A 25,866-nucleotide genomic window follows, 5' to 3' on the forward strand; every position below is an offset into this window, starting at 1 on the left:
TGCTCAGGACGCCGTCACGCCACAATATCTTCACACAGAAATGATTGTTTACAGCTGTATTAATGTTTAAAATCTTCCTTTAAAGATACTATAAAGTAAAACTGAAAATCATTTGCACATTTCTTTGTTGTGTCTGCATTTGGCCAAGAGAAAACAATCACACATTCATACTGACTCAGTATAAAGTGGAGTTTCTCATCGTTTCTTTCTCACCATTAAACAGATGCTGCACATTTTCTCTCACATAAAATCAGCACAGGAGTTGATTCTCAGTAAGAAGAACTGGATGATTAAATTTCCAAACTTTCCTGCCACACCATCTATTCTCTCTCCTTCAGTTTGGAAGATGTGAGGCATGAAATGGGACTGCTGGGGAAGAAATCACCAATCCGCAAAGACAGACAGCTCAGGAAGAAGGAATGATGTTAAATGGCTGCTGAAGTTGAGTCAAATTAAACTGACACAGAAAACTCTGTGAAATGACAGAGTAATCTGAGAGGTGGTTTGTAGTGTAGTGCAGCTTTTTAGCCTCTTTTAGCTCATTGTTTTGGTCCTGTCTTACCGCTCTCATCAGCCCTCATCAGGTGAACACACACAGCTCCAGAGAGACCTCAAAGAAAAACCAGCAGCAAAGTGAAGCTGCGTCAGGTTTAATTCCTGTCAAATCTCGCCGTGCAGCCAGCAGCCTCGTCTGAACACGAGTTAGTGGATTATGGTTTGAAATCTGTGGCTGAAATGTGTCACAGTAAAGAGTGTGGAGACAGAAAACCAGGAGTCAGCTCACACACAACAAACCTCTATTTCACTTTCCCCAAACTGGTAAAGAGACAAACCTGTAACCACAAGTGAAACACACAACAACATGAGTGTAACACAACAACACACCAACACAACAGCTGAACATGACAAGCTCCACTGGTGTGTGTGTGTGTGTGTGTGTGTGTGTGTGTGTGTGTGTGTGTGTGTGTGTGTGTGTGGATGAATCAGTGAGGGACGTGGGATGGTTTTCCCTCTGCAGTTTTTAAACTTCTTACCTCTCTCCGTACCTGACGACTCAACTTGGAAAGAAGAAAAACCAAAGAAGAAGAGATGAAGTGGAAAGACTTCAAAAAAAATGAACAGGTAACAACAAGAAGTAAAAACCCATCAGGGGAGAAAACATGTTGTTGTGTCTGAACTCTGGAAAATAACCTGGGAATGAGTCTCGGTGGATGTTTAAGTTCTGTCTTTATCTCAGACTTTAAAATGAGTTAAATACATAAATAAATTAGAAGTTATTTCCAAAGTTATTTTCTGTGTCTGATCTGAACCGACACACGACTAGAGACAACAGACTGTCTCCCTCTGCAGTCTCCAGAAGATTCTCAACGTGCTGAGCTGCATATGATCATGGCAACATTTGAAATGTCTTAAAATGTGAGCAGGGTTTAGTTATGAGAGCAATTCAACCTTAACCTTCAGATTTGATTTTAAGAAACAGTATTCATATGATGGACAGGGTGAGGTGGTCGTCACAAATTACATTTAATTGGATAAATTCACATAGATAAGATAAGATAAGATAAGATAAGATAAGATTAGATAAGATAAGATAAGACAAGATATTGCACAGTTGGTGACAAAAAAGAATATGCAATAAAAATATTTAATTTTTAAAAATTTTCAATTTTTTATCTGAAACAGTTAAACTGAGACCTGAGCCTTTTGGAGTAATTAAGCATCAAAAATCCTCTTTTTTTCCTCCTGTAAAACCTTGAGATATTTTCAGTGACTCATCCTGCACCATCCTGTTGTTACACAAAGATTTACTCAATCAAATTCCTCCTCAGTCGAGTGTGGTTCTCTCTAACACAACACCACACTGGACTGTGAGCTAGAAGAGCAATATCATTGACGTGACTCGGCAAAATCTTACTTTGATTTCTTCCTTTTCTTCTTCTTCAGTGAAGGAGGTGTCCTCCATAGTTCTCTAAGCCAGCCCAATCTTAGAGATCCAGGTGGTCCCCGATCAATTTAAAAATCCCTCTCACAGTGAGACCCCACCCACAATCTGAGGAAACATGTTACATTATGGAAGCAGCTGCTGTTTCACCACAACTTCACAACTGTTAAAGAGCAAATAAAGGGGATGTTCAAGGTTAATCTGTGAATCTTGCATCCTGTTGAACTGTGCAGAACCACTGAGTGCTGACAGATAAACCTGAGGAGCGACTGTAGAAGACAGGTGGAGTTTTCCTTAAAGGATTTGTGGCTGCATTTTTCCAGTGAGGAAAGTGTGACGAGTGTGTAGATGAACCACTGACAGATTTTTTTTTGCTTCCATTTTCTAATCTTAGTTGTGCCTCTCATCACACCTTACAGTGCAACTTTACACACACACAGACACACACTATGATGGTCCCTCCAGTCCACTGTTACCTGTCAGCTGTAATATCACCTCAGTGGTAAAGCAGGTTAATTTCCAGCCTCCATTTCCTGCTTCCATCTGGTGGGGATCAACTGAGGTGTGTGTGTGTGTGTGTGTGTGTGTCATGGACTGTGAATCCAGGAAAAAGCATAAATCTGTTGTTAAGCCCAAACGATTATTTTTTTTTCTTTGTCTTGCAGTCGGGGCTCCGGGACTCACTTGTCTGAGGAGATCAAGACTGCAAACTCAGTCTTGTCTTTTTAATCACTCTGAAAAATCCACTTTTTAAAAATTGTTTTGTACCAATTTTCTTCTTAAAAACTCTATAAAAACTTTGAAGCATAAAAAAACCTGACACACAAAATAGGAAACTGCTTGTTACCAAAATGAGAGTCTGCTATTTGTAAGTAGACCATCTGCTGCCCCCCTCACCTCTAAAAAGAAAAACACATAGTCTTGCTCTTTAAGCCAGTCTTTCTCTGACTCTCTCTCTTGGTCTGGTAGCAATGTGTTTATCGACCATCTGCCCACTCAGGCAGGCCAGACATCTGCAGTGTGAGTGGGCGTCTGGCCTCTTTTCAGACACTAACCGAGAGGGCAGAGTGTTTACTGACCTCTGATTGGTTAATTAGCGTCTGCAGATGCATGGTTCCAGGTACTGGAGTGTTAACAGAGTAAATGCAGCATGTGTGACACACTCTCTGAAACCCGCTGTGGTTGGCCTGAACCCAAACGCTGCAGCAGAGATCATCATGTGATGTCCTGAGATCTGGCAACTCTGACAGATTTCTGCTGTTATCAAGAGCAAAAATATCACAGGAGGGGCAGACACTCCATGTTTCATCCTCAGAAACCTCTGTCTGCCAAACTGGAGGAGGTTCAAATTAAATTATCATGAAACAGTGGGTCTGTTAAACTAATTACAGTCTCATGTTGCATGTGTGGCTTAACAAGGTCTTTGACATGGCTAAAATAATATTTAAAGACGGACCAAAGAACTGAGATTTTGGTCTAACGTTGTCATCCCTGATCGTCAGCTTGATGTTGTTTTGGGCGCAGATGGAAGCATCTGGAGGCAAGAAATTTACCCAAATGAAATGATAAATTAGATCATTTGTTATCTCTCCTAGAATGACCCATATAAGCATTTTCCGATCAGATACTGATGTCATTTGTCAAGTCAAAGTCTCACATCCACACTGGGTATCATTTTTACGACCTTAAGGAAAAACAAGTCATGCAGAAAATCCAATATTTCAAAAGCCTGTTAATGAAGACAGATACAAACGCATTAGACACAGCAACTACTAAATGAAATATGGGATTGATAGACTAATATTAACATATTGGGCCAGGTTTCTATTGTACTTTGTGGCTTTTAGGATACAGGACCTCCAGAGCCTTTATGCAGAATAGTCTAACGTCCATTTCAATGTACAATGTAGGAAATTTTCAATTTCCTTTCTTCACTTTCAGCACAAATGAGGTTTCAATCTATTGAACATGGAGGATAACCACTGGGTTTGTCTTGAGCTTTATCCTCCCAGAAGATTAGGATGGACCATAGACTGTGCACCCCCCCACAGACTGTATACAGTCATGGCGGACAGGAGGGGAAAGAGGACCCTGAATTCCATTAATGTTACATAAGACCCACAGAAACCCTGGATAATCACAGCTCTGGACATGCAGGCGCTTCCCTTCTGGTTATCATATATGAAGGAGGAGAGGAAAACCTGGTGCCGGGGAATGTGAAGAAAATGAGAATCATTCAAGTGCCAAAGAAAAATAAAAATAAAAAAATAAAGTGGAAAAAATTAATCAAAAATACATTAAATTAAAAGATTAAATTAGATTCATATATATTTTATCATTTCTTTGGTAGAAAATGAAAAATGAAGGTTTAGCTAAACTAACAGGCTACAGCTTATATTTCTTTCTATGGCAACTCTTAGGGGACAAACTACCTCAAATACAGAAGCACCATCGTGACCGGCTATTACAGTGATGACAAAACATAATTATATTTATCAGCGTTTCAGTCAGACTTTCGAGGAGCGCGACAGCCTGTTGGCGCAGGGTAAAGGACACGGGTAAAGGACACGGGTAAAGGACACGGATAAAGGATACGGGTAAAGGACACGGATAAAGGACACGGATAAAGGACACGGGTAAAGGACACGGGTAAAGGATACGGGTAAAGGACACGGGTAAAGGACACGGATAAAGGACACGGGTAAAGGACACGGATAAAGGACACGGGTAAAGGACACGGGTAAAGGACACGGGTAAAGGACACGGGTAAAGGACACGGATAAAGGATACGGGTAAAGGACACGGATAAAGGACACGGATAAAGGACACGGGTAAAGGACACGGGTAAAGGACACGGATAAAGGACACGGGTAAAGGACACGGGTAAAGGACACGGGTAAAGGACACGGGTAAAGGATACGGGTAAAGGACACGGGTAAAGGACACGGATAAAGGACACGGGTAAAGGACACGGGTAAAGGACACGGGTAAAGGACACGGGTAAAGGACACGGATAAAGGATACGGGTAAAGGACACGGATAAAGGACACGGATAAAGGACACGGGTAAAGGACACGGGTAAAGGACACGGATAAAGGACACGGGTAAAGGACACGGGTAAAGGACACGGGTAAAGGATACGGGTAAAGGACACGGGTAAAGGACACGGATAAAGGACACGGGTAAAGGACACGGATAAAGGACACGGGTAAAGGACACGGGTAAAGGACACGGATAAAGGACACGGGTAAAGTTCAATTGACAAAAATAAATAAATAAAGGTTCTGAGTAGTGACGGAACAAACATGGCGGACGCAGAGGAAGCGGGAGCACGTCGGGTCTGATATTCGGCATCGTTCTGGTTTTAACGGACCGGTGGATTAAACTGTCGCGGTTTGGAAACTTCAGGAAACAGAGGTACCGTGGGAGCTTTACTGATCAGCCCTGACACTTTCACCGCCGGAAACCTCGGAGGCTAACGGTGAAACTAGCTAACCGCGGCACGGCTAATTTGCCGCCTTGTAGCCGGCGGGTGAAGCTCATGGCGCCCCCGGGTCTCCGGACCTGAGGGAAGCCGGGAGGCGGCTGCTGCACAGAGGGAACTGACTGCAGTTTATCCCGCTGTGCTGTAGCTCTGAGCCGGCTGCCAGAGATGGCTGGGCTGGACTGCATTATATTCAGACTTGTTCCCGATATTCTGACCCTCCGTGTTTATAAGTAGGGAGGACAAACATCAGAGACCAAACCTTATCCACTATAAGTTATTATCATCCATTACCCTTTAGGGTGTTGATTATTTTATCAATAAATCGCTTAATCTTGCCTAAGGTGACATCTTCAGATGACTTGATCTGTCTAAAAACCAAAGATATTCAGTTTACTATGATGTAAAACAAAGAATATTTGGCGCCTTTTCCTCCAAAATGACTAAATTTTTGATCAAAATATTTGCAGACGATCACTATGATTGTTTTTCACCATTTCTAGATGTGAAATGAAGAACTGTAATGCTGATACAGTAACAAGAAGACCAAAGGGCATGTAAAGATTTTAAAGAGCTGATTTATGTAGATTAATTTATCAATGGAAAAATAATCAGCAATTATTTTGATAACCGATTCAGTCATAAAATACCAGAGGTTCACTGCTTTCATAGGATTTTCTTTTCTGGCCACATTTTTGTCATTTATGATTGTAAACTGAATTTCTTTTAATTTGGATTGTTGGTAAATACCAGGTTTTGTTTTTTTTTTGTGATTTCAGCCTTTTTTTTTCAACCAAATGAGTAATTACTAAATCCAGAAAGTAATCTACAGATTAATCAGTTTGCAAAATAATCATTAGAGTTAGACTGAGATTAGATTTTTAGCAAAAGTGTAAATCAACTTAAAGTGAGCTAAGTAATTTTTCACTGGTTAGTCCAGTCATCTGGTTTCTGCTGCCTATCTGGGTCCAGGTCACATTAATTCAGTTAATTATATTATCAGGAAATATTGTTCTATACTGCAGAGAAAATAAAAGTCCTACTGGTTTTCCATCAAGCTGCCCAGTGGGATCATGAAACAGATTTTGAATTATATTCTGTCTGCTATTAAAATGGTTTAAAATGTCTGAAATTTAACTTGGCGGAAAATCAGATTTCAGCTGGAGATTTTTTATATTTTTACTCCATTCCAGTAAATCTGACAACAGCTGTTACTGGTTACTCTGCAGAGGCATATTTAACTGTATACATCAAAAAATGTGGTTTCTGTCTGGTAAGAAATGACCAAAATGATAACTTTTCAGGAACTCTGAAAGATGAGCCTTGTTTTAGCTTGATGGTATAATAGGTTTCACATGTGGTTTGAGTGTTTGAAAATCCACAATATTGTAGATCTGACGTCTTTACTCCACAGTTTGACACTTGAGTGTAGTTTAAAACTGTCCAGCAGAGTGATCGGTCTTTTCTTTCATCTTTGCTCATGCTCTGTTTCCCTTGTCATTACGAACACACACACACACACACACACAGACACAGACACAGACATAATTAAGACAGGATGTACAAAGAGCTTCCAGTGTCTTTATGTCTGTTGTGATTGGGAATTAAATAATCACACATCAGGAGATTTGAAATAAGGTGATATAAAATGGTGATGAAAGAAAACAGCTTTAGTCATCCTCTTAGCAGAGGTGTGACAAACATGTACACTTCAGTTTCCTCTGACTTCAGATCAGTTGTCACAGTGAGAGCCACTTTAAATTTGTGTGTTTAAATGTGTAGGTCATTTTTCAAGCGTGTGGTGCCAATAGACCTGTAACGTTTGGGTATTAGACTGTTGGAAAAACAAGATTTGGAGGATTTAGATCCTTGTAACAGGAATTTCATCCAAAATTTTCAGACATTTTTAAACCAAACAATTCATCAATTCATTGAGCAAATACACAGCAGATTACCGGATAATGACAATAATCGTTAGTCTCAGCCCACGTTTGTTGTTGGTCGTAAAATTTTAAATACTTTCAAACAGACGTTATGTGAGTTTGAATAGTGATACAAAAATACTTAACTTACATGTTGTTTTCCATTTAACAAACAAAGCCTATATTCTCAAATGCTGAAACGTTTATGACCAAATGTCATGAAAATTGGGTTAGAGTTAGTTTAATTGGAAACTCCACTGTATTTTTCCTTTTCTGTTTCTCTGGCTCTTCACATGTGCACTTAATGCAGCACACCTGAGTTCATGTTACCTGAACTCTGCAGAATCAAACTGAGGGAAGACAGATCACCACGAGGATGCACAGAAACACGGAAGAAAACTGAATCTGAACCACATGATCATCACTTCTGAGCCACAACTAGATGCTACCAAAGGTAAGGAAGCTGACACTCTGAATGTGTGATGTGTCTGTGTGGCTGTGTTCGACCTGGGACTGCTGCTGTTTTCGGTCGCTGTGCCAACACCTGACTTGTGGCAGAAGTTAGCATCATGTGAGCTGTTCCTTAATGGCTGGTCTGGTAGTCTGTGGTTTTGGTTTGTTGATGCTGATGTTGGTGCTGACTGGTTCTGCTGGTGTTGCTGCAGCATCGTCTGCACGCACTTCCTGTCTACATGAACAGATAAGGCTTGTAAAACTTGCTCTGGGTGCTTATTGTCTTGTTATGTGCTGAAATATTTTTTGTCCTCATAAAAAGACAACAGACCCCTGGTTAACTTCCTTCAGCCACTTCCCTAAACTTTACTGGTCTACTGGCACTGGTAAATTATAAAGTCACTTTATTAATCAGTTGATTCACTGCAGTGGCAGCTTTTTGTCTTTTTCCAAAGGAAATCAAGTCATTTTGTTAAAGAAACAATCAGTCGTTAGTGAAGTTGTGTCCCCTCCACTCTGGGCTGTGATCCCCCCCGTCAGGACATATAATGCAGTTACAGTGAATAGGGTGTGTTCAGACCCGGGTTGCTCTTTAAAGATAAAGATCAGCTGATAAATCATTTTTTGGTATCAGCCTCAGAAATCCAGTATTGGTGTAAGACTTGTTGAAGCATTTGTGAGTTTTGGCAAAACTCCCTCATCATAATGCAGATTTTTACTGGACCCTCTGCTTGACATCTCTGGAGCTAAGATCAGGAGAAGTGTTGCACAGATGCTTGCACTGCTTGTGTATGATGTAAAAAACAGTTTAAAAAAGTGCAGCAGTGTCAGTTCTTACAAATCCTGAATCCGTTCTGCAGACCATGTCGTGTTTGGAGTATTGATCCATCTGGACCGAAGCTGCTTCATGTTCTTTCATTGCTAATTTGTCCTCTTCTCACATGTGGCAGTGTTTTTTCATGCAGTGAAACACAGGAAGTGTGTGTGTTTGTGTGTGTGTGTGTGTGTGTGTGTGTGTGTGTGTGTGTGTGTGAGATGCGCTGCTGAGACCTGAGACAACATGATTTACATTTCATTTACATTTAGATGGCTGTTGTTGCTGCTCTGTGATTCTGCTGTGTTGCTGTTCAGTGTGGAGGATTCAACCTGTGTGTGTTCAGTAATGATGGTGACACATGCTGAGCAGCTTTACTACACTGCTGCATGTTTTCCTCTGTCTGCCTGAAATTTATTTATTTTTTCCTTCTGTTTTCCAACTTGAATCCTTCTCCTCTTGTCCATCACTGCTGTTTGTTGCTAACAGAGTCTGCTGGAAAAAAAAACCTGCAAGCATAAAACAGTTTATTTTAGATGTTCAAAAATAAATGCACCCAGTATTAAAAGTGTATTGGTTGTGTTGTCAGAGAGTCATGTTGTTGTTGAGCTGTTTCTGTCAGATGCTTTAGGTCACAGGTTGATAAGATTACAGTCAGACAACAGGTTTGGTTGCAGTTTCACATTTTAAACTCTGGCAGGGGGAAGACTGAAGAAGTGTAGAAAGAGATGAATTTATGGTAGATGGTGGTTTTGGTGTTCGTGACTGCCTTGTTGCTGTGCTGCAGCTGGGTAAACAGGAAGACAAGTGTGTGAGTGATATCCATAATAAAAAAGAAATCTTTGATCAGTTATTGTTGGCCCATCATCTCAGACACTTCTGTTCTGGTTTGAAAAAATACACCAGTTAATGATGCAGTTTGTTTTTTTTCCTGATAAAATAGCACCTGAATGCACCGCTGTTTAATAGGAGACATGACATTAATAGCAGACAGATGATGACACTGAATGCAAAGATTGATCTCAGGATTTTAATAATCAATTCTGAATTATTAATTATTTTTAAAAAATCACGATGAATCAGAAAAGTGTGTGTGTGTGTGTGTGTGTGTGTGAGGCCACTGCTAAAGGCAAGGTTGACTTAGTCCCTGCATAAGTAATCACATGTTTATGTATGTGGCTGCCTGCGTGTGTGCACATTTCTTTGATGTCCTATTTATAAGTGTGTGTGTGTGTGTGTGTGTGTGTGTGTGTGTGTGTGTATATATGTGTGTGTGGGTGCAGTAATTAATCTGCAGTTTAAGCAACTTATTCATGTTCAACCGTCTGTCTGGGAGTCTACATTTTATTAGTTTTTTCTTGAATTTTTCCTTTAACAACTACTGATGTGTGGCGTGATAATGACTGTTGGAAGAAGTAATGTGTGTGTGTGTGTGTGTGTGTGTGTGTGTGTGTGGCGAAGCTGCAGCCAGTCATGAAGGTAATCTTCCTGTCTGTCTTTCCATCAGTGTGTCCATAAAAGACACGGCAGCTGTAAAATGGAGTGACGGTTTTAAGAGCTGCTGCTGATGATTTTTACTGCCACCATCTTTGTTTTGGGTGCGTGCACAACACACGCACACACACACACACACACACACAGATTGTATTACCATCGTTATCAGGGGATGTTTGTCGTCCTCTTCAGTGTGCACCCTCCTTCCGTCGTAAGTCCCGTTCACACAGGGTAAATCCATCCGTCAATCGATTTATCAGTTTATTTATTAACATTAATATTTATTTATCTTTATTTACTTATGATCAGGAAATCTGTTTCTGATGTAAAGCTTGGCAGTTTGTTAACTTTTGTGAAAATGGACATAATTAGATTAGAAACATCCATCTTGGTTAGAATGTATAATATCTTTAAACATGTTCACATTTGAGGGATTTAAATTTTCCTCAAACCTTCTTTGTGTTTAGTCTCATGCATGAAAATCACCAAAGCCTGTGATTTTCACTCTGCATCTGAGACATGTTTATAATGATGTGCAGTGTAGCAACAAAACAGTTCTCAACATTTAAATGTGTTTTAAACCAGAGGTATAAATGTGCACTAAGTGACATTTTTCAGAGTAAAACGTTCAGTCTGACAGCTTACTTGGGGCTCAGATTGTCCCCTGGGGGCACCTGTACCAGCAAACACCTTCGTTATTCCTACAGGTGGCTCAGCAGATGCTGTGTGTGACACTCATAGGCTGCGTTTTAAAATGAAACAGTTAGAAAAACAGGCCCTTGGAGCAGAGAAATAAGCAGAAACAGTAGAGATGTGAAATTAGATGTGATGCCCAGCAGATCTGCTGCCTTTTAGATGAATCTGTGAAGTGTCAGCAGCACTGTGGCAATAAATACACTCGGTGTGGAGGCCATGCAGACAGTCTTTCCAAAACAGATTTGATTATCTTCTTTATCACCACTCACAGTTGGCCTGCAGAACAGGGAAAACTAAATCATCTCTCTGATCTCTGTGAAAATGATTCAATTTGACTCTGGATCACACATTGGGGCATTTGTGTTTTACTTACCTTGAACGGCGACGAGCTCCACTGAAATTGGGTTTTGATGTGCATCGTGACAGCTGAAGGTCACGCTGAGTACAAGCTTTAAAAACTGACGCAGGGATAGAAATGAGTTTTAAAACGAGTGACTATAGAAAGACTTCATCTTAATGTGATTATCTTGACCTTTTAATGATGTGATTATCAGAATAGAACAGCCTCTGAGTGTTGCTGTATCCTCTTTAACACTAGCTCAGCGCTAACTCTTACATACTTGCTTGTGGTTGCGCACTACGTCACTGTTTTGCAGTGAACAGATGTGGCATCTCCAGCATTTCTGTTGACGGTTTTTTCAGCTGAAGTGCTTCTGTTTCTAGACAAACTTTCAGAGCATCCATCAGCCTTCTGAAGCTGTGCCACATCATTTCAGAGTTTTCCAGGAAATTGCAGACTTGTGAGATCTTCTGGCTTTCCAAGAAGGTGAGGTAATTATATTAGATTCCATCATCATTCCTAACTTCTCTTGGAGCGCTAATTGGACATATCTTGACCGTAGTGCCAGGTTCATCTTGGTTTGCAGAGCTGCTGTCATCACATCTCCTTGACACCCAGGTACTGAATGTTACTGTGACAACAAGCTTATGTGATAGGGTTGTTTCCCATTGTGTCTATGTTTATTCATGGTGGCAGTGAGGCAACAGCGCCACCATGAGGTGGTGAGGAGACCCTCTGCGTCTACATCATTAAATTAAATATGTTCCATTGTCTTACTGTCACTACATCTGTCTGTATAACTCATCAAATGATGCAACACTGTGGTGACCCGGTAGTCAAGTGGTTAGGGCGCATACCATGTTGAGTGTAAGACGCTCTTGGCAGGCAGTCGCTGGTTCGACTCCCGACCGGTCCGACTCTTTCCTGCATGTCATTCCCCTCTCTCTCTACCCCCTTCCTGTCAGTCTCCACTTGTCTATAATAAAGGCATAAAAAGCCCAAAAAAATAATTAAAAAATAAATGATGCAACACTGCTCCACATGTCATGCTCCATGACTCAGCCGGTGGTGTGTGTTTTGCACTTCAGTATTTTTTAGAAAACTCCTCTTTAATCCTACAATCATTCCTCACAGTTTTCCTTCACCTTTCTTCTTGTCTGTTTGCTGCTGTCTCATTGTAAATTATTCCGTTCCCTCTCATCCTCTCTGCTCCCTGACCTCTCTAGATCTTGGCCTAGAAATCACCTTTGATCACCTTCATCCTGGTTTAAGCCTTTGTTTTGATCATCCAACCACAGAGCCCAGCCTCTGCCTCCAACCAATCCCTTCTCTAATCACTGCAAATACTTATCCAATAAAACAGCAGAGGAGAAGCCCTTTATATATATATATATATATATATATATATATATATATATATATATATATATATATATAAAACATCTTCAAGGCTTGTGTCTTGTTTGGCTCATCGCTCTGGATTATGGCTCGATCAGAGGTGGTTTCATCAGATCCTCGCTGTTTGAAAATGTACTTTAGGCCAGTGTTGTTAAGCCTGTTTTAAACCCGCAGTATTTATTGGGATCATGATTGAATTCTGGGAAAATACACTCACACTGATGTATCTGTAGTGCGGTGTAGTTAAACATACACACACCGGACTAGAGTCTCAACAAGGTTTTCTAGGTATCAAGAGTGTGTGTTGTCCACAGTCGTGTGTGTACTATGAACACAGAGAAGGTACTGTTCTCAGAAGTGTGCTTTCAGAGTGTGTGTTGGCAGGGATGAGTCACTTAAAAGCTCCTGAGTATTGCACACAGATGAAGAGAAACTGGTTGAAACCCTTTTAAAGTTCAAAGACTCTGTGACCTGGTTCAGAGGCTGCACAGCTCTTAGGCAGTTTCTCTGCTGGGATCAATGAAGATGATCTGACTTTACCTTCAGTCTGAAAGCTGAATGTTCCGCAGCTTCAAACAGCTGTGGAACATTTGCCCAAGCTTGGGTTAAGCAATCAATAGTCGGTTTATCATTAACAGTTTAAAATCATTTCACTGTTACACAGTGACCAACCAGGATTTGTCCCAATCTGTCTGATGGCCAGTCTGACTATGAAGGGTTTTGTTGTTTCTGGGTGGTACACAGTGTTTCCCATAGACCAGGTAGCAATTTGTGGCGCTCCACTGACACCGTTGGGGGAATGCACCAGTGATGTGCTGGTTTTCCCGCGCACCGCTGGCATATGTGCGCTTGTCTGTGTGTGCGTGTGCCTGTGTCTGTGTGTGTCTGTGCGTGTCTGAGAATGACAGAGAAAGAGCGCTATGCAGAGATAAATGAACGGAACGATATTACGTTGAGAGCATAGACGAGAGGGAAAACAACAACAACAGGAAAAAAAACCAAAAAAAAAAACAGAATCATTCTGAATGGTCTATGTATGGGAAACACTGGTACATGCAGGGTGGCTGTCTTTAATTTTTTACGGTGGCTGGCTATAAAATGTATTTATTCTTCAATACATTGAACCATATTTGGACATATGTACTGAGAACAGGTAACAGACTGTGGTTTGTGTCCTTCACACCTCCAACTCATCATTAAAGTAAACTTTACTTTGATGTGCAGTGGAGAAACACCCCCAGCATGGCTGGACAGCTCTCGGCTGTTCACAGCGTGGCTCGTGGTCTGTTTACACAGTCGAGGATATGATAAATAAAAGATGCAGATGAACCTGTAACTATTCTAATCAGCTTTGATTTAATATTGATTCAGCTCAGATTCAGGTGGTTTTTTACATGACTTAACATTTATTTATCCAGGAAGCCTCACTGAGCGCACACCCGGGAGCTGCTCAGCACATAAGCAGGCTGATCTGCTGGTTACTAAGCAGCTCCACTGGAAGCCCTGCACCCATAGTCATCCTGCTGGTCCTGTGACTGAACCCACGACCCTCCAGGCAGCGTATTTGTTTTGAGTAACTACCTAAAAAAACTAACCAATAGAGATGATCCATGGAAGCTGGTTAAAATTATTTTTAATGGTTGGTTCTTTTATTAATGCTTGAAGAAACCAGGGAGTGAAATCTGTGGATCTGAAATTTTGGCAAATTTTTGTAGACTCAATTTTATGTTTCTTGTTTGTTTCCAGGGGGACTTGAATGAATGAACTTTATTTATATAGTATCCTTATGCAAACATTGCTGCTCAAAGTGCTTTGAAATAAATAAAAAATGAATAGGTTTAAAACTATACACATATATAAAGGTTTGTGCATGTTCTTAAAAAAATTGTGTTTTTATAAGTTTTAACACAGCCAATATTAGTATAGAATTAGTATAGAATATAGCATAAGGTTGTCTAGATAAATGAAGACAGACAGTTAAATAAATATGTTTTAAGCTGTCATTTAAAACTCAAAAAAAAAAAAAAAAAAAAAAATTATAATCCTGTCATGGGTTTTTTTTCTGACACAAAGGTCTGTCTCTCCCTCTCTCTCTCTCTCTCTCACACACACACACACACACACACACACACACACACACACACACACACACACACAGGAGGAGAGTTTTGATTGGAAGGATCATTTTTTGACAGTTGTATCAGCTTCTGATTAATTTTACACAGACCTTGTGTTGGATCTGAGATTGTGTGTTGATGTAGGTGTATCTCTTGTTTTCTGAAATGTATCTGTGCTCTCCTAGTCGATATTCTTTGGCAGGATTGAATGTACTTTGGGGTGGGCGCTGCCTAATTATAGCCTGTATGTGGGAAACACTGCTGTTTTCTCCACCCATCCCTTTTGTGTTGCGTGGAGTAGTGGGCGTTGCTGGTGTGCAGGATTCTGACCCGTGTCATTCAACCTTTAGTGAAGTTACGGTGCTGGAGTTTAAGCAGGGTCTCCATAAATTAGCTGACTCCTCAGACCTAGTTGTTAACATGCTGAACGCTCCCGTTCAGAGTGAGGGAATAATCTGCATGCCAAAAAAAAACACAAGACAGGAGAAGGGAGAGAAAAAAAGGCTTAATCTTTCATTTCCCATGATGCTGTTTGAATTTTTTAGTGCAGATGGGAGCGGCATGTTTCTGCAGGGCTGACATGTTCTTGCTCTTAACACAACAATCGTGTGTTAGAAGTCAGCGTTCGCTCTCCCCAGCCGCAGCCATACCTGAGACTGCTAAGTGTTGCAGAACCGACCTGAGCGCCCTGAGTAACAGCAGTAAAGTCAAACACACAAGCAGCACAATCAGCCTGAGTGAATACACAAGCAGGCTTTCATGTTTTCATGGAACGGTGAGCTGAACAAAATGTGCATTTGTATATTTGTGTGTGTGAAAGCTGGTGATTATGTTTATGTGAATGTTTATTCAAGTGTGTGTGTGTGTGTGTGTGTGTGTGTGTGTGTGTGTGTGTGTGTGTGTGTCACTGGAGGAAAACTTGTATCTGCAAAGTGCCTCAGTTTCATATTCAGCATAGGGAGCAGACTGAATATCATGAACACCTGAATAATTTAACACAGTCCAGTACAACAGACACAATAAATATACCAGGAACCAGCTGAGTTCCGAGCTACTAATAACCATACTGGGACAGAACTGGTTAAAGGTAACGGGAGTTAACTAGGGACTAAGACTGACACTACAAACATATGAGAAATGTCCAGTCACCTGAAATGAAGCATCTCAACACAAATGAACTTTCATAAATAGTTGAATTGGCTGATGATGATTAGAAAAGGGTTTTTCTAAACCCCTGTTTTGGGACCTGTTTGTGTGTTTGTGTAGACTGTGTGTGTCTGTGTGAATAGTTTACTGGGCTGAGGAATAAAAGACTAAACTGTGAAGAAGAATTGAACTTTTTCTCAGAGCGGCACTCTGTGAAAAAAAGACCCACTTACAGCTTGGCTTCATGAATAATGTTCAGACGATGTTAAATCAGGAGAGTCGGCTCGCGGCACAGCTGACCCTCCACTGCATCTCCATACCCCCACCATGCATAAACAACACAACACTTCTCACAAGTCTGCATCCTGTTTGTTAAAGCTTGAGGAATGCATTGTAGTGTTTGACCCAGGGAACGTAAACCTCGTCTGAGCCGGCATCATTTATTGCACAAGCACGTGGAAAGATGTTTGACCACAGTTTGTAGACAGACGTTTCACAGCTCTAATTTTCAGATAATGTATGCTGTAATGGGAAAACCTTTACCTCAGTGTTTGAATTGTATGAGGGCAAAGCCATATTAAATTGTGATTCTCTCCCACTTGAAGAAAAACGGGATGTGGTGTGAAATCAGCAAGATATTTATGCCTTTTTCACAGCATCTATAAATCCTTCTGATTCATAAAACAACACGGCGTGACTGTGTTTCCACATAGAAAATCTGTCCTAAATGCTGTTTGTCATTCTGTGGAAAATTCAGGATGCTATGGGTGGTCATGAATTGTGTAGCTTAGAAAATATTAGATCAGATTAGATTCAAGTCATTCATGTAGAATGGATTTACAGGAGTTCTTCTCAGTAATGATTCATATCATGAGTAATGAATAGCTTTTAGACAAATGAAACTAAGTCAAGTACTGTTTGAAAGCTTCAGCTTCATGTATAAATAATCCTATAATGTAAATTTTGCACACAAAGCTTCATCCTGTAATTGGATGAAAACGATGATTCAGTAGTTTGTTTTTGTTAGTTTTTTTATTTGTAGTTTGGTATTGTCTTTATTTTGGTGGAGGAGGGATGACATGCAACAAAAGGCCTGCAGATGTCAACATCTTTAACGCCTTACATGTCCCTGAGTGCCCCACTTGTTTGCAGTTTTTTTGGTGGAGGTAAAATGTGTCACAATATTGTTGTGCATTGTTGGTGCCATTTGAACTGTTGAATGGACAAAACAAAGATATTTCAGGAGAAAACTGTTGGCATGAGAGCAGCCAGAGAAACTGGCGACCAGTCCTCCCTCTGAGTCCTTTTAAGATCTGGTATCTGCTGATTCTGAGCTTGATTAGATTCTTATATAGTATTTACATAAATGCTGATTAAATCTGACACCTGATTTAACAGCTGTAGACAGGACTGGAGGTCCTGATCCAAAACTATCAAATTAATAAGATGAAATTATTGATATGATATGAATAAAAGATTAACGGGGAGAAAGTGGCTCTTTAAACTGATGTTATGCGATAGAATCAAGATGTCTTACTCTGGTTGGATTGATTTGAACTATCCTCTCGTAGTTGGAGTGGAGCCTCTTCCCTCAGAAAAGAATGTTTGACTGCAGACACATACACTGAGAAGTTTCATTTTGTTTTGTCGTCATGGTGAGTCCGTGAACTCTTAGTAAGTGCCACCATCAGTCTGAATTTACTCAGCCTCCAACATGACATCAGTTGTGCTGGAAAATATCTTTGCTTATTGACATGCAACTTGCATATTATTACATTCAGCTGGTGGTTGTTTAATAATGAGGAGGGAACAAGGGGAGACGAGTCACAGCAGAGTCTGATGGTGTCAGGTTGCTTCCACAAGAACAACCAACAACAGCATTCTTGTCAGTTTTATGAGTCTTTGTGTTGACAGAAGCTGCAGGAATGGCTTTGTCTGTTTTTAAAAACACCAAAGGTTGGAGAGAAAAATCACAGTCTTCACCTCTGAGAAATATATATTTACATTTTTCCACATGGAAGATGAAGCTTTTGGTCTGACTGCAGCCTTAAGCAAAGAGGTAATAGATGGTCTGTGGTATATGAGGTGTGCCACAGCTGGACACTGTCCTGTGACTCACTTATTGAGCGGTGACAGACAGGGAGATTCACACAAGACAGAAAAAAAGGTCTCTGCTTTTTGCTTTGTCTGCAGTGAATGTAGGAGGACGACTGGAGCCAGCGGGGAGGGAATGAGTCTGCATTCGGGAGAGTTCCAGACGAGTTACAAATCACTGCGCTTTTCAAATAAGAGAGAACTGTCAAAGTTTTTCAGACGTTTTCAAAGCGTGCCCCACAACACTTTCTATACAAGGGGAGCTGAGAAAAGGAGGAGACAGGCAGAGGAAATTTGACTGAACAGGAACAGACTGAGCAAATTATTCTTTAGAATACTTTGGTTGTGTAGACGACGTATCTCTCCAGGAGACTGAGCAGCTGAATACAGCCGGAAGTTTCATCCCTTTTGGATTAAACAGGGGAGTTTGAAGGACTTGTGAATCCTTGGCTGAGTGACACATGTGGTGCAGCGAGAAAGTTGGTGTACCTGTGTGGGAATGGTGGATTCAGTGCATTGTACATGTACCGAACCTTTCTGGCCTATGACACAACTTTGAGGACAAAGCAACAATATGAAGCACACCTCCTTCCTCATACAGACTCACAGGTGCATATTGTTCTTGTGACTGTGTGACATTTCATTCAGTAAACAGATAATAAAAATAATACATTTATAGTCACCTTTTTATTTATAGGCACTCAAGGACACCTTACAACACACAGATAAAATAGGAAGTACAAAGCATAAAATACATTAGATATTGAAGAAGGGAGAGCTCTGAGCTTAGCTTGGTCACACATTGCATTTAAAAGATGTATTTATCATCGACTCCCAACTTTTAACACAAACTATCCTTGTGTTGTGGAGCAGTTTATACTAGATCCAGTGGGCGTTGCTCCAAGAGGTCCAGGCCATAAAGCCCTCAGTGTCAGACAATGGTTCACTGTTAAGCTTCTGTTATAACTGATAGTGTCCAGACGGCGCCACCTCTATCCTCTGTAGCTATGGAAACCAAGGTCCTATAGATGAGGATGATGAGAGAACTGCCCAAATCCAGTTCCAGACAGGGATGAGTGAAGTGAAACGAAGGGTACGTAGCAGTAGTTAGGTGAGAAATGTTACTAAGTTAAGCGACCAATAGAGTCCTCAGACAAACCGACAGACAAAGCTGTAGCCTAGCCTAATTTGGGTATGGTACAGGAAATGTGTTATATTTGCTCTGTAGCTCCTGTATGACAATACTCTGGTTCACTTGCTGACATTGTGCAACTCATCATTTTCTCCTTGGTGTATCGCTTTCAATAAATACTTCAACCTTATAAAAGCCTTGCATGCTTTTCACTGTCATTTCACTGTCACACACAAATTTCCAATGTGGGAATAAAATCATATAGAGTTGTGGTGTGCTCCTGTCATCTCCATCGTTTGGTGTAAGGTAGTCATCTGAGTCAGTGTTTTTTTTAATCTTTAAATACATGATGGAGGCTTATGTTTTAGTGGTATGTTTCTGTGGTTGAAAAGGGTAAAATAATGTTTTCTTCATAATAACAAACCTGTAGATATGAGGGAGCACCCAGACGTTTACCTGACTGAGTGTCAGTAAAGAAAACAACAGTAAAACTCTCCAGAAATCAAACCATACATTTTTAATATCTTCAGTATGTCCCTCCTTGACAGTTTCAGGGTTACACTCATTTTTTCATCACTCACCGGCAACACGCTGCCGCCAGTGTTCAGCATTATTAATGCCATTTCAGTAGCTGTGCCGACCCCTGGCCTCACTCTGCCTGTGCGCCTGTCTATCCACACTTCATTTCCAAACAAGATACGAAATAATACCCGTTCCTCCTGCTGTTTCATCAGCCTGAACTTTGCTCTGCCGCTCAGTCAACCCTCCCTGGGCGCAGAGGCGCAGAAACAATGCTGATCTTTCAGTCACAGGAATATATTTCTGTGATCTCCTGGACCCACTGACACTAGCTGAGGTTCGGCCTTTAACCCCAATTTGTCTTCCACAATGGTCCTTGTGTCAAACATGGCAGTGTAGTAGAGACGCTGGACTGCTGGGACTGCTGGGACTGCCGAGTGCTTCCCTCCCATCATGTTATTTTTTGACAGGATTTTAAATTTCCCCAGCCTCTTGTTTGTTGATGTTCAGCTTTTGCCAAATCATGATGGTAATTATTAGACATGGGCTGTGAAATGCCATATTCTCTAATCATTAGAGTGAATAATCACACTTGAGATAACTTCAGTCCCACCTCCCTGTCATCACCATCCTGTCTGCTGTATTTTTCATCAAGGCCAATCCACACAGAGAGCATCTTTATTTTGATGAATGTGACTAGCCTGTGCCAGAGAGAACAGAATGTCCTGCTGTTTATATATGAATATATGTGAATTGTGAATTATTAATCAATGTAATGAAGGTTCCCAGTATTGCTATGAGCTTTCCAGTTTTACTGTAGGCAGACCCGCCCCCACCCGCTACAGTGGGCGAGGCGATAAACTCAGTGACTCAATGAAAACAATACTGATTTCGTCCTGTACAATCTACATGCAGCCTCCATGAGAACTTTTTTTATATCCAGGAACTATCTTACCAGCCTGATAAAACACTCCATGATGCTGATGTCAGGAGTTTGCGGGGGCCACACCATCTGCTGAGGATAGTTCTTATGACTCTGGCTGTGTGTTTGGACTCACTGTCCAGCAGCAGAATGAATCAGACTCAACCTTTGTCATTTTAACTGGTGTTTTCTACATTGAGAAAAAAGTGTCTGAGCTAAGTGAATTTGGTTATTTTGTGTACATTCAATTAGATTCAGATGGAAGCAGCTGTTGGAGGCAGACTGTATTAAAAAGATAAAGTTATCAGAGAGAGAGAGACAGTGTCTTATTTGTCTCCAACTTGTTGCACAGAGACAGGACTGTCTGATTAATGGATGGGTATATAGATAGATGGACTTTATTGGTCACATAAAGTGATTGCACGTACTCATTACTTCACCAAGGTCTCACTTCTCTTTCTTGAAATGATTCTTGCTGTGACACTCTGGCATGTCGAGCTCTTATTCCACTTATCCTTCCTCAAGGGATCACCATGAGTCTTGCTACCAGTTGAACTTCACTGGTAACACTTTACTGTAACGCTACCATTTGGAATTTATAAGCAGCATATGAGCATGAAATAAATGATTTATGACATCCCATAATGTAGCTGTTAGCCGATACATCAAGACATCATTTAAATTGTTAATGTACAGTATTTGTCAGCAGTTGTAATTTCTCAGCTGAAGACATGTTACAACTGTCTGAACAACAACTGAAAGAATAACACTTGGTAAACAGGAGCAGTCGTTAGTAAAACCTCTGTTTGTCTTGAGTTAATTAAACACAACATCCCCTTTGTTTCTTTGTCAGGTTTCCATGTAAGACACAGAGGACTCATCTATTCGTGTTTGCTTGTATAATATCACTGATTTAATCAGCAAGTTTCTCTCATATAAACATTAATTCTCCAAAATCACCTGCAGCTCTCGGCCTGTGATCTGCAGGCAGACGTGCTTCGTGACTGATTCTTTGTCTGAGGCCCAGAGGCTCGGTTCTCCTCTGCTGTTGACTCTTTACGGCTGCTCTGACTTTCCTCTGGCTTTATGAGTCCTGAAATGCCCCTGTCTGTTCCCATCTTCACGCTCAGGTGTCCTTTATGTGTCTTTGCACCTGCACAACACTTCCTGTCAGAATTTATGGCAGATGTCTTGTTTGTCCACGCAGCAGGTACAAGTTGGGTGATAAATGTGTGTATGTTCAGGTGCTCTTCCTCTGCCCTGTCTCTCCTGTGGAAGTTTATGAGTAAATTCAGACGTCAGATGTCCTCATACATTTATTTACCTGTGAGTGACTGGCAGACATTAATCCCTCTCTGTTTTAGTAATCACAGCAGGAATTATATTTCCTTCTCAGCTTTAGACACTACCAGGGGAAACATCTATTTTTTTGTATTCTGCCCAGTTTCATTCTAATGAGTTAGAATTTTTCTTAAACCACAGGCTTCAATTAATTTTGTAACAAACTGTGATCTTCTAAATGAGTCAAATTCTCAGTTACTTCCTGAGAGGAGGACAGAGTAAAATAAGGGGTGCATGATAAAACAAGAGAAACAAAAACATTAAGCTGTGTGAGGAACCAAGAGGCAGTTTGTAATGTGTGACACTGACGAGCTCCAAAGATGTATCTACAGATGTTATGTGAGAAATCATTGAAAAGTTGGGACGTAAGCTACAACAGTGAAAACTTTGACTTTTTCACATGGCCAATTATTTTTGATGGAGGGCCGGATTTGGCCCAGGGGCTGCTGTTTGCCTTCAACTGCTATTTTGCATCACACTCTTCACATTGGAGACATAATAATGTAACGTCTATGTCTTAGCTCTAAAAGACCTCAGTCTTCAGAAGTACAAATAAGTTTTTGTATGTCACACCAGATGTAATTTATACTCTGAGATAAGGTAGCATACACAGATCCGAAATATTCACTGGAGAAAATTAGTTCAAGCTGTGTATTTTAGAAAGTAAGTGCTGGCGGGCTCACTGCTCCCAAATGAAGTGGGCTGCCGAGGGGGAAGGGATCTCCAGAGCAGCAAAGACTTTTGGGGGCCACATGGTCCATCACTGAAGCTGCAGAGAGAGGCTTTGGATAAGGAGGGCAAGCCCAAAGCTTATTGCTGCTAGGATGCAAGTCAGGAGTTGATCAACCCCGGCTGGGTCACCTGGGCGAGAGCGTTTGATGTTGAAATACCCAAAACCCCTATAACCCCAGGAACATCACTGAGGATGCATCTGAGAGATGTATTTTGTAACCAGGAGGAGGATAAGGCCAAAATTATTTCTTGTTATTTTGTTGCATTAATAATAGAAATAATCCAGTCATGGTTGAACGTGACCAACACTGATGATCAGCAGGGACTGGGAAAACAAACTGGTCACTTTTTTACCCATCCATCCTGAACTCCACACTTTGAGATTTGTGATGATAACAACGTCCAGCTACTACTATCTTTTTCCTCGATGGGCAAGAGTCATAAAGCGCTCGACTGATACAGGTTTCCTGAGCAGAGACATTAGACATTTGGTATTTTATTGGTTTATTTGTGTATTTGTGTTCTCATGATTTATTCCCTTAAATATGAGAGTGGAGATATTCTGTGCATTTTCACACAGACACGGTGACAGAAACAGGATGGTGCTGTGTCTGCAGTGTATTGGGATGACAGAGGTTAGAAATAAGTCAGAGTGAGATGGAAAGAGGTGGAAAATAGAGAGTGCAGATATGTGTCGTATCTTCAGGGTTTATTCACAGCAGGTGGAGGTTAGTGAGAATGTAACAGACGGAGACGGTGCGGCAGAGGCCCGAGCGTCACGTCCAGGCGGCAGGGTGTTTTGATTGTGGAGAAGTGGACTGAGTCACGCTGAAGGGTTTGTGTAATTTAGAGTCGACCTCAGCAGCAGAGGAGTCAGACTCAGAGCTGAAGTGCTCTTCATTCAAACCAGAGAGATTTACCTGGGCTGAAGTTCGCACATCCTGATGATGCTGAGTGTGACAGGAGTGTATCTCTTATTTTTGATATTATAGCCATAACACCCAGGAAGGCATTTTTTAAAACTGTGATGATGAAGGTTGTGATAGTGAAGCAGGACTAACAGCAACACTGAACCTCCTATGATTTCAGTAAAAGCCCTGAATGTTAGCATTGGCTATGTAGCTGCTTGAAAACAAAACAAAACAGTGAAAAATGCTAATAACAAAAGCCAAAAATGTTCAATTTACTCTAAAGTAAAACAAGGACAAGCAGCAGATTCTCACACACGAGAAGCTTGGGCCATCAAATCTTTGACGCCAAATTAATCCATCATCAAATAACTACGCCAGTTTTCTGTCAGTCAACTATTTAATTGATCCATTGATTGTTGCAGCTGTAGTGATGAGTAACTTGCACCATAGTTACAGCAAGAGTTGTGCTGTTATTGAATTGTCAAGAGCTGGATTGTGTCATGTTGCGTCATTGATTCGGATTGATTCAAGGCCAGTAAACAACTATTTGGTTGTGTTTTACAGTAGTGCATTATCAGTTTGCAAATGAGCTTTGATTAATTGATAAATTAAAGAGGCACAGAATGCCAGAAATATGTAACTTCACGATAGAAGTACAGAAATTCTCAAATGCATCTATGTTGTGCAAGAAACATAACCTATGGTTCAAATTCAGTGGTACACAATTTGTTAAAACAGACACACACAAATTAAACAAAAGAAGAAGAATTTGATTCAAATATCAATGCACATATGGACAGTTATGAATATACATGCATTAAAAATACTTCACATAAATACAGAAAAATACACCTGAACATTGATATACTGTGTGTATGTGAAAGAAGAAACTGAACTTTATTCTCATGGTGCTTCAGTATTATTTATGAGTCTATTTTTATTGACTTCTGTGCAAAAAAGAAAAAAGAAAACTGCCTTCTTAATCCACAATCAAAATACTACTACAATAAAAAACTCCAAACTTTGTTCAGATCAACACAGCTTTGTTTTAAACTTCTCAAAGTTTACAGAAATACTCAATACGTCAGGCTGAATTTTGGAGAAATATGGACATGAAGAATATCTCTATGGGATGGAAAAATAAAAATAATACACAGTTTTTATTTCACTCAGTGTGAACATTGTGTAGCTTCTGTGTAGAGCTGGAACAAACTAATACACAATACTGCATGTATGATATTGTCAGAGAACAGTGGAACAAGATGATTTTAGTGCAGAAAGAAACAGTGTTTTATTAGTGAGATGACAGTGAGATCAGTGTCACCGATTCTGTCAGTTGTAGTTTTACTCTCTGAGAAGAAAGCGGCTTTAAATTGACCCGGCCGCACCTCACAATGGTTAAACTGCAGTCGATGACGGCGCCATCATCAGGGAGGATGAGTTACTGTATTCCAATAATGAAAGAGGGCTGAAACACAGTCAGCTGCTCTCATCTGACACATGTGTTTAATAGGTTTTCTGCAGAGCTGTCAGAAGCAGAAAGAAGAAAACAGTCTTTGCTGCAGCAGTGATTGATGCTCTGGGCTTGTTTCAGTGAGAGGTTGGCGTGTTTAGGAAGAGACTACATGCATTGATGTGATTCACAGATGTTGGATGTTTTCTGTTAACGTGGAAATGTTGTTGATACTGAATGTATCACTAAAATGTTCACAGACAACAAGTTTGTTTTCCACCAAACTCTCTGACCTTGCAGCACAGTCTCCACTTAGCAACGCCAGCATCATTAAACTGTTAATGGTTCTGTTGAGACTCTCACAGCTCTTGGTTCAGGTCAGGGAAACATCCTAGTCTGGTTCAATGCAGAAAAAGATCACAACCTATTTATTTACATGTGACCTAAACCACCATCTTTGACTGAGCCTAACCAAAGCTTTTGTTGCTGACTGAGAATGTGAACCTGGTCTGAACATTAAAACAGGTTAGTGGTTGTAATGATGTGGCTGTATACGGTCTAAACTGTCTTTCCAGGCCTCAAAGTTTTAACAGAATAGTTGGTTCTGTGGCAGGCAGCCAAGCTGAAGTCTCAACTGTCTGGTAAAATACTGAAAGTGGTCACGGGATTATGGGAATTTTCAACCACTGTGGTTGACAAAAATATTTTTCTCCTAGCTGCAAAGAAACACAGATTTGCTTCACCAAAAATTTGACCCCGAACTACAAAAATAAACAAGACTTGTGTAACGATGACGAAGGGTCCCTGGAATGGCCAAAATTACTGCTGAGCAGCTTGAAGAGCCGTGCTCCAAAATAAGAAATGTGTCAGCAGAGACGTCTGTAGAATGAAAGTGAGGTTTCCGGGTCTATGTCTGTTTTTTTTTTTTTTTTTCCCTCACTGCACCTCGTTACAAG

This window comes from Trachinotus anak, unplaced genomic scaffold (genome assembly GCF_046630095.1).
Source record: "Trachinotus anak isolate AG129_WGS33_773 ecotype Australia unplaced genomic scaffold, CSIRO_AGI_Tana_v1 ptg000025l, whole genome shotgun sequence".
NCBI lineage: Eukaryota > Metazoa > Chordata > Actinopteri > Carangiformes > Carangidae > Trachinotus > Trachinotus anak.